Source organism: Dipodomys merriami, unplaced genomic scaffold, assembly GCF_024711535.1.
Source record: "Dipodomys merriami isolate MVZ:Mamm:240054 unplaced genomic scaffold, mDipMer1.0.p SCAF_27, whole genome shotgun sequence".
Lineage (NCBI taxonomy): Eukaryota > Metazoa > Chordata > Mammalia > Rodentia > Heteromyidae > Dipodomys > Dipodomys merriami.
The window spans coordinates 15,420,993-15,430,493 of record NW_027204159.1 but is presented as its reverse complement, the minus strand read 5'-3'; the positions used below and the strand labels follow the sequence as shown (position 1 = coordinate 15,430,493).

At 38.3% G+C, this 9,501-nt stretch overlaps 1 pseudogene; it reads left to right on the top strand.

The window, feature by feature from the left end:
- Positions 1-514: 514 nt before the first annotated feature.
- On the top strand, positions 515-4,900 carry LOC138837288 (protein archease pseudogene; annotated as a pseudogene).
- The last annotated feature ends 4,601 nt before the right edge of the window (positions 4,901-9,501 follow it).

Sequence of the window (9,501 nt, the reverse complement as noted above, 5' to 3'; positions counted from 1 at the left end):
TAAGAAGCATCATGAGAAGGCTAAAAGTACTTTTGACTAAGATTTCCTAATCTCAAATTTAGAAAAGGTAAACAAATGCCAGCAAGTCATTGTAAAAAGTGCCTAGTAGAGTAATAGTACACCAAATTTCCAGTTTGTCTACATCCTTTCTTGTGAGGTAATGTTTGTAATCCATTCAGAGCAATACCTAGCATGACCCAAACACTCCACAAAAATTAGCTGTTGTTATTTATTGAAGGTCTATTTTCCTTCCTACTGCTCAGCTATTTCTGGATTGTTGAAGACTAAAGGCTGAATTTTTAGCATGTGATGTTTCTGAACTTTACTTTCAAAATACCCTTTCTGAACTTTACTGTCAAAATACAACAAAAGGATGTCATATTAGGCATATACATCTATAACATCAGTTTCAAAACAGATATAAGAAATGTACTCATTATCTTGCCCATGTAATTGTAACCCCTCTGTACAGTATTTTCACAATAAAAAATAAATAAAAATAAAAAAAACAGATATGGAGCAGATTAGGAAAAACAGAAACAAAAATACCTACATAAGAAACTTTTGCCTCCATACTCATGTGTGGGGAGATATGCTCAAAGAAGCATTTGAGCACTGTGCCCTGGCCATGTTTGGCTACTTGACAGACAGTGGGACTGTTGAGCCCTTACAAACAGTTGAGGTGGAAACTCACAGAGATGGCTTAATGTCTCTGTTTGGATGAATGGGTGCGGATGAATTCTTCATACCATGGGAAGTAAAAGTACTTAATACTGATCAAAGAAATTTTAGAGTATGGTCAATTAGGTGGGGAGAAGAATTTTCACTGTCCGAGCACCCTCAGGAAACAGAAGTCAAAGCAACGACATATTCAGTGATGCAGGTCCATAATGTAGAGAAAGCAGAAGTTTTTGTGAAAGCAAGAAAACAGTCTATGAAGAACTAATGTTTTTCTTCTTTTTGAGAAAATACAATTCTTTAATTTTTATGGTATCTTTTTGCTAAATTGAAGCTTACAGAAAAGAAAGTTAACTTAAAGTCTGACTTTCAGAAATGGAAAATGAGAGAACAACCTCAGTCCGTAGTCATTTCTTTGATTCTTGAGGAGCTATTTTTTTTTTGGGGGGGGGGAGAATCTGGCCATGGGGTATGAACATTAGGGCCTGGGCACTGTCCCTCAGTTCTTCAGCTCAAGGCTAGCGCTCTACCACTTGAGCCACAGCACCACTTCTGGCTTTTTTTCTTTTTCACTTATGTGGTGCTGAGGAATCGAACCCAGGGCCTCATGCAGGCAAGGCAAGCGCTCTACCACTGAGCCACCTTCCCAGCCCTTGAGGAGCTATTAAGGTGCTTCCTTTGTTAATTCCCTGCTGTAGCAGTAGGGGCCTCACACCTTTGCAATGGAATGAAGCATCCCAGCCTGGTCCTAGAAAGAATCAGTAAGAAGTAGTTGAGAGAAATGCCAGTTTAGAAAAATAATAATAATTTGAGCTGGACATGGTGGTATATACCTGTGATCCCAGCATTCAGAGGCTGAAGAAGAAGGATAGAAGAGTGTGGGACTGACTTGAGTTAAATAGTGAGAGCCTATTTCACAAGAAAATTTAAAAATGGCCAGGTCTGTGAACCAAATGGTAAAGTGCTTGCAAAAGCATGAGATCCTGAGTTCAACCCCTAGTACCAATGATAATAACAATATTGATGTGAGGAGGTCCTTTGTTGTGTGTGCAGCACTGGTGATTGAACTTAGGGTCTCATGTTCTCACATGCCTTTATTGCTTAAGAATGGCCCTCTACCACTTGAGCCACAACTCTACTTCTGGCTTTTTGCTGATTCATTGAGTCCTTGAACTATGAACCTTAGATCTCAGCCTCCTAAGTAGCTAGGATTACAAACATGAGTCATTGGTTCCAAGCTGAGAAAATAAGATTTTTGCACCTAGTGTTGTCTTTTCTTCCAAAATGGTTAAGATGTTTTCTATTTGTATGAAAAAGGAAGTTGTGGGGGGGGGGTTTAGGGGGGTGTCAGTCATGGGGCTCGAACTCAGGGCCTGGGACTGTTCCTGATCTTTTCCCAATGGAAGGTTAGCAGCTCCCCTTCTAGTTTTCTGATGGTTAATTGGAGATAAGAGTCTCATAGACTGTCCTGCCTAGGTTGGCTTCAAACTGTTATCCTCAGATCTCAGCCTCCTGAGTAGTTAGGATTATAGGTGCAAGCCACCAGAACCTAGCTCATGTTTCCTATAAGAAAAAATTGATCCTCCTTTCTAACAATATTGTCACCTTTAATAAGACAGAAAGTGGGGTGGGATTGACAACAAACTTCAAAATTATCCAAATTTTTTGAAGTATTTGAATTTTTTTTCAGTGTTAGAGATTGAAAGTAGATGAGTTGTGTGTGTGTGTGTGTGTGTGTGTGTGTGTGTGTGTGTGTGTGTGTGTGTGTGTGTGTGTGTGTGGAATTGCTTTGTTTGGTTAAAGCATTCTTCTGTGCTGATTGAGAGATTCTGTTGTGATTGCAAAATTGGGATTCACTCATACTTCATAAAATTACCATTGGGTGGTGCCAGAAATCATTATAGTATGCTGATTTTGAATTGAAAATTAAGAGCTGTGTGCTCACTTAAGTACTCTGAGCACTGGGCTGTTTTTCTTTAAGTATTTAAAAGTAGGATTAATGAAGGCAAGCCAAGAACCTGGTGTTTGAAAATCAGCTCTTTGGGTGAGTGTGTATACACCAGCCCCTAAATGTTTGCATAGTTTTACTTGTTAACATTATAACTAAATATTTGATTGATGATGGCAAGTCAACACTTGTAGGGTGTCAAGCCTCCCTACAGTTTTGTATGGAGAAGGCTGATGTATTCAATAATATTCGTAGATAATCAAAGATAGAAAAGAAAAAAAATGGATGAATCCAAGAGATGGACAGGAAGATTTCTGGCGGAATTTCTGGAGACCTTTGATCCAAGTCATTGCTGAACTCAGAGATACATTAGAGCTTTTCAGCAGAGGAGCCATATACTCCCTGTCTTTCCACCTTCCTATACCCTTTTTATTTTCTTCAGTCACTTTGAGTTGGGTATTCTGTGAAATTGGAGAGAGTGACAAGTACAATAGTAGGCAGGTGGTATTACATTCTAAACTCAATATACTCCAAGGGATTTGCCCACTAGAGGGTGTAGTTCACTCATTGAATAAGGAGCAAGCAATAAATGCTGGCATCATTCACTGTCAAAGAGACCTGTTGGGGTAGTACAGTTTCAACTACAGAGTTCATGTCCCTGAAAAGATATTTGTCTTAGAAGAATTAGGACAGTAAATGACCCAGGCATGGGGAAGGGGACATTTAAGATAGCATTGAAGGGAACATTAAATGGAGATACCATATAAAGTTCAATGATTCTGGAAGAGTGAGGGAAAATGATGAAAGGGTGAGCTATAGATCAAGATACATTGTACTTATAAACTGATTTGTTGAATGGTAACCCTTTGGATAGCTATCTGAATATAATAAAAATATTATTTAAAAAATAAAAAATACCTCCAGTCCTTTCTTTTTCTTTCTCTTCCCACCCTCCCTCCCTTTCTTTCTCTCCTTCCCTCCCTCCCTTCTTTCCTTCCTTCCTTTCTTCCTTCCTTCCTTCCTTCCTCCCTTCCTTCCTTCCATCCTTCCTCCTTTCTTCTTTTCTCTCTGTGGTGTGTGTGTGTGTGTGTGTGTGTGTATGTGTGTGTGTGTGTGTGTGTGTGTGTGTGTGTGTGTGTGTATGTGTGTGTTGTAGAGGCTTTGAACTCAGGTATTATTATTTGCCAGTCATTCTACTGCTGAGTCATACCTTACCTCCCCCACTTTTATATAAGGTATTGCCTTTCATCTGGTTGGGCCTGGAAACACTGTCCTCTCTTTGGTAGTCTTAAAAAGGAAAAAGGTAAGGGCAGAAATGGCAAATAGGTGTTCTCTTTCTTGCTAAATATAACAAAGTATGCTTGGATTTGTATGTTGAGATTTTGAGGCCACATTCTGCTCAGTGAAGTATATTGATTCCTGACTCTAATGGGGACATGGGAAGCAGCAGAAGCAATGAATATAATAGGAACACTAGTGACCCATTGAACAGAACATCATCAGTTCTTTCTGACAAAGGCACTGCAGGGCCTTTGTCACTAATGACAAAGTATAGTCTGTCAGTAGTACCACTCTAGATATTGGGACAAGTAAAACTCAAGTCCTCTACCTACTTTAAATATAATGAATGCCATTGCTTCACTTGAAAATTATTAGGCTGAGTGAGGTAAGCTGAGCTGGAAACTAGAACAGAGGCTGAACTTGGGATTTGACAACATGGTCAGGCTGCTTTGAAGGATCATTAAGGAAATCCACTGTTTGCTTTGAAGGATCATTAAGGAAATCCACTGTTTGCTGGTAACACCAGTTCCTGGCATCAAAGCTGACTCAGATGAAAGCATTGCTTGTTTTCATGGAGTCATTGCTAGTACCCCATGTACTCCTTTTGAGAAAAGGCTTTTAAGTTTGAAATATTGCTTCCAGAATATACAATGGCAACACCTAAAGTATGTTTCAGGCCAAAAATTATCTTCCTAATGTAGAGAAGTTGGAAGAGTATGTTTTTAGATATTTTGAGAGCTTGTTTGGAGGTTCTAGCAGGGGAGCGCAGCTACTGGTATACCCTTGACCGAAGACGGCTCCTCCTCTATCGGGGATGGTCGTCCTCTTCGACCGAGCGCGCAGCTTCGGGAGGGACGCACAAGGAGGGACGCACAAGGAGCGGTGAGGGAGGAAGGGGACACCCACCTAGCCAGCCAGATCAGCCGAATCAACCCTGGCGATCAATGGGGTGACAGATGTCGCAGCCAGATCGCCCTCACATCCTGTTTTTAGATATTTTGAAAGATAAATTGTCTCCAGCAATGCAGATCTGCACAGTTCAATTATGAATCTAGGCTTTGTAAAGTGCTCCTAATCCAGGTGATCCATTAGCAAACAATGTAGCAGAGCAGTGGTGACTGATGAAGCACTAGCCATAGAAACACTGCATGGTAATTTAGCTAGATTCTTAAATTCTTCAAGGCTGAGGGTGGGAGAGGGTAGGGGAATAAACCATTCAGCTTTTCAAGAGGAGGAGATGGACATTGAGAATGGGGATGTGGATGGAGCATGTTCAGCAGAGAAGACAATGCTTACCATGACAGGAGATCTGATAAGAGGTGATTGACACTCCCTTGGTTTTTTTTTTTTTTTTCTTGGGTCCCATAGTGGGGCCTGAACTCTGGGCCTGGGCGCTGTCCCTCAGCTCTTCAGCTCAAGGCTAGCGCTCTACCACTTGAGCCACAGCGCCACTTCCGGCTTTTTTTCTTTTTGCTAATGTGGTGCTGAGGAATCGAACCCAGGGCCTCAGGCATGCAAGGCATGAGCCACCTTCCCAGCTCCTCCCTTGGTTTTTAGAGAGGGAAGAATGAATCTCTGCTGTGGGGGAAGAGGTCTCTGCCAAGTACCAGTATTCTTTGGGGTGCCCACAATCTGACCTAGAATTCCAGTGTCATGTTTCTTTGGCCCAGGGTGTCATCTTTGTTAGTTTTCAGGTTGCTGCTCTCTACTTTGTATCACTGCATATCAGACACCTTAAAATTGTGTTTGGAGTAAGGCAGCATATAAGCCAATGAATGAATAATAAATTAATAAAATATTGCCTATCCCTTGCTTTCAGTGAGCCCCAGTCTATTTTCATATTGTTTTGGCCTCTGTAATGCCCGAGGAGAGAAAAGTGACAAAAAAAAGAAAAAGGCTTGAGCAACAGGAATACTAGATTGCTGCTTGCAAGTGTTGTATTTGTTGTGTCCTGCATCCAGACACCACTAGGAACACGTGACTTTAATTGAAGTTGGATTTGCTGTTCATTATAACTGGAATGGTACACATTGGGAGCCATAGGACGTGTCAGTTGGAGGGCACTGGAAAGATCCTGTGGTAGAATTTGGAATTATTCGGCACATTTCAAGGAAAGTTTAAAGAAGAGAGATGTTACTTTGGGTTGGATCCCTGCACAAAGTAGAAATGATCCGGTAATTGGGTATCTTTTAAAAATCTTATTTAAGGAAGTGGCGCTGTAGCTCAAGTGGTAGAGTGCTCACCTTGAGCTGAAGAGCTGAGGGACAGCGCCTAGGCCCAGAGTTCAAGCCCCACAACTGCAAAAAATAAAAATAAAAAATAAAAATCTTATTTAGAAGGAAGCTAACATTGTTGAAGAAATAGCAGTCACTTATTTGTCTTAGATAAAAGGGATGTTTGGTATTCTGTGGCTAGGGTAATGTTTATTCATAGTCTATCTTCAGACATGATTATGGAGCACTTTGTTTTTGTTATGATTTATCATCATCTCTAAGTAGCTTTGTCAGATGTAAATGTTCTATAAAATTATTTCAAAGGGACATTAAAGCCCTTATGTAAGTAGGAGACTCATGTGTCAAGCTGGTAGATGTCATGGGTTATTGTTTTCTTTCTCATAGTTTATTTTTTTCTTTCTCACAGCTTATTATGTTGCTTAATAATCATTTGTTTTCTGACTTCCTCTCTAGATTGTAAACTCAATAAGTGCACAAACCTGTTTGATTATCACGGAAGTCTAATAGTCTAGCCAAGTTTCTAAAACCCATAAGAACTTAAATAATATTTACTGAATAAATGACTGAATTGTCAAATTCACTTTTTAAGCTAAAGTTGCTCATAGCCAAGGATTACTTTCTATTCAGCTTTGCATTTCTAGACTCAAGCTAAGTTCTTATACAGCTCATTATGTATGTCTCAAGGCAAAGAGAAGCTTTATATGAGATAACATTTATTGATTTAAAAATAAGGTAATATAATGAATTCTTTTTGAGGGAAAGATGATGCATAATTCAAATGACTTCACTCATGATGAAGAACAAACAGGCCATATTCAAGATTCAATCGTCTGGCATTTTCCATGGTATTGCATTTTAAGAGTGAGATTCAAAGCTCTAGGAGAAATTAACAAATATTTAGAAACCATTTATAGAAATAGAACCTTTCTTCTTCTTAGCCTAGATGTATTACAATAGCAATTTCAAGAGAAGGAAGGCCTTTATTTGTGAATTCCTGACTTACAAATAGCCAACAGCTACCAAGATTTATCTTTCAACTCATTATTTTCTTGCACTGTGGAGTATTGGCTGTTATTTTGTAGTCATGGTAACTGTGTGTAAGAGTGTGTAGCAGACATGTAAAACCATATGCTATGGAGTTGATGGAGGAGAAAGCAATTTCTTGCTGAGGCATCCTGGCAAAAAATTCACTATTCGGAGTCAGAATTACTGTATCTTTAAAATGACTGTAATTTTGAATACCCACTGAAGAGAAAGTTCTTTGAGTCTGATTGTGAAAATGGTCTATTAGCTGTAACCAGGAAGGATATAAACACAATTAATGATCAAGAACAAGACAAACATGGTAGTATAGAAAACTAACGAAAAGTACTTATGTTCAATAGAAGAATAATAAGAATAGCAACCAAATTACCACACTTTATACTAAATTATAGTCAGTGGATTTGTGTTTGCATATCTCATAAAAGGTCCATTTGAAAACTAGCCACACTAGTGGCTAGCTGATTGGGCTTCAGATTAGGGGCTTTGTGCTTGTTGTCAAGTCTCCTAGGACTTGAGATGTGTCTTCAGCACATAAGAACTATTTGAAATGATATACTACTTATATTTTGTTAACATGTCCTATTTAAAGTTACTATTTAAAGATAAAGTTACCTTTATCTACATGAGAATAACTCTTTTGTGCCTACAATGCAGTATGGGTGTGGATCTGTTAAGAGCATTGTTAGAGACAATGCTTTCTAAAAATACTGTTGGATAAAGGGTAAACTATACTTACTAGACACCACCTTGGAAATGAACTATACAACTTGGGCGTAGGGGGGTCGGGAGGGAAAAAACTGGGAGAAAATGAGGGAAGGGGTGACACTGTTCAAAAAGAAATGTACTCGTTACCTGATTTATATAACTGTAACCCCTCTGTACATCACCTTTATAATAAGAGATGTATAAGACACTATGTTGAAAACGAACTTACAACTTGGTGGGGTGGATTTGGGGAGGTGATGAGGGAAGGGACGGTAGGGGAAAAACAAAGGAGGGTTAACAATGCTAGTTACCTTACTCATGTAACTGAAACCACTCTGTACAGTTTTCTTTACAATAAACATAAAAAGTAGTATGTTTATGATCATTATTTGAATTAATAGTATCTTGCTATATGTGTGTGTTTGTGTGGGTATTTCCTTTTTTACACCTAGCAGTATCTAGAATTCATAGGACACACATTGACACTCATGTAATAAATGGAAAAATGTAAGAATTTTTTGATGCTCAAACCCAGGGCCTCACACATGCTCAGTAAAGACCCCACTGTTGAGATATGCCCAGATCCTATAACATTGTTTTAGAAAACTCCTAAAATTCTGTCCAAGTATAAAATTTGAATTATCAGGTAAAATAAGAAGCAAGACTTGTGCATTTTGAGAGTCAATTTCATAAATTTGTGTTCTATTTTCTCCCTTTTTGATCTTTGATACCTTTGGTAAATCCCTAAATCTCAAATTTGGATAAAAACAATACCATGTTTGTAAAATTATTTTGAATATTGAATGAGATAATTTCATTGTAGAGCCAAGCACTGTGCCTAGAACATAATAAACACAAAATTAAAACCAGATGTATTTACCAGATGTATTTAGAAGTTTTTAAATAATTACTTATCAAATATTCTTTTTACTATTTTATATTTCTGCTCTCAAGTAATATATTTATATAATATAAATGTAAGTTCTATAAATAGATATTTGTAGAAATAACTTAATTGAAATTAATTCAAAATAGAATAGAAATTAATAATAATAGAAATAATAGAAACTAATAGAAATAACTTCTATGAATATATAATTTGAACACATACCTTCTCATCTTTAGGGTTATTTTCAGAAAACTTGCTCTGTCCTATCAAAGTGGAACTTTTAAAAGATCAAACATGGGAGTGGGAATGTAAACCAGTGCTATTACACTTACTTAGCATGTAAAAGGCCATAGGTTCAATCCATAGCACTGCAATCAACCAACCAACCAACCAATTAATCTGTCAATTATAAATGGCTTTATAAAGATGAATATTTAAGCAAAATATCGAGTTACAGATCTTCAGAGTGCCCCCAGTGGATCAATCTTCAATTGTCCCAAGATAAAAAACAGAGTACAAGACATCCTGAATTGGCCTTAACGGCAAAGGGGAGTGCAGGGTGTATGCAGGAATGCTTGGTGTCTTCCCTTTGTCGTGAACCTGACTTGGCCTTGCATTTGGAATGCCTTGATGATCTGAGAAGAAAGTGCCTTAAGGCTAAAGAAGATGAATGTGAAAGGTATGGTATCAGATAATGCTCTTGTGAGAACTCCTGTTGAAAT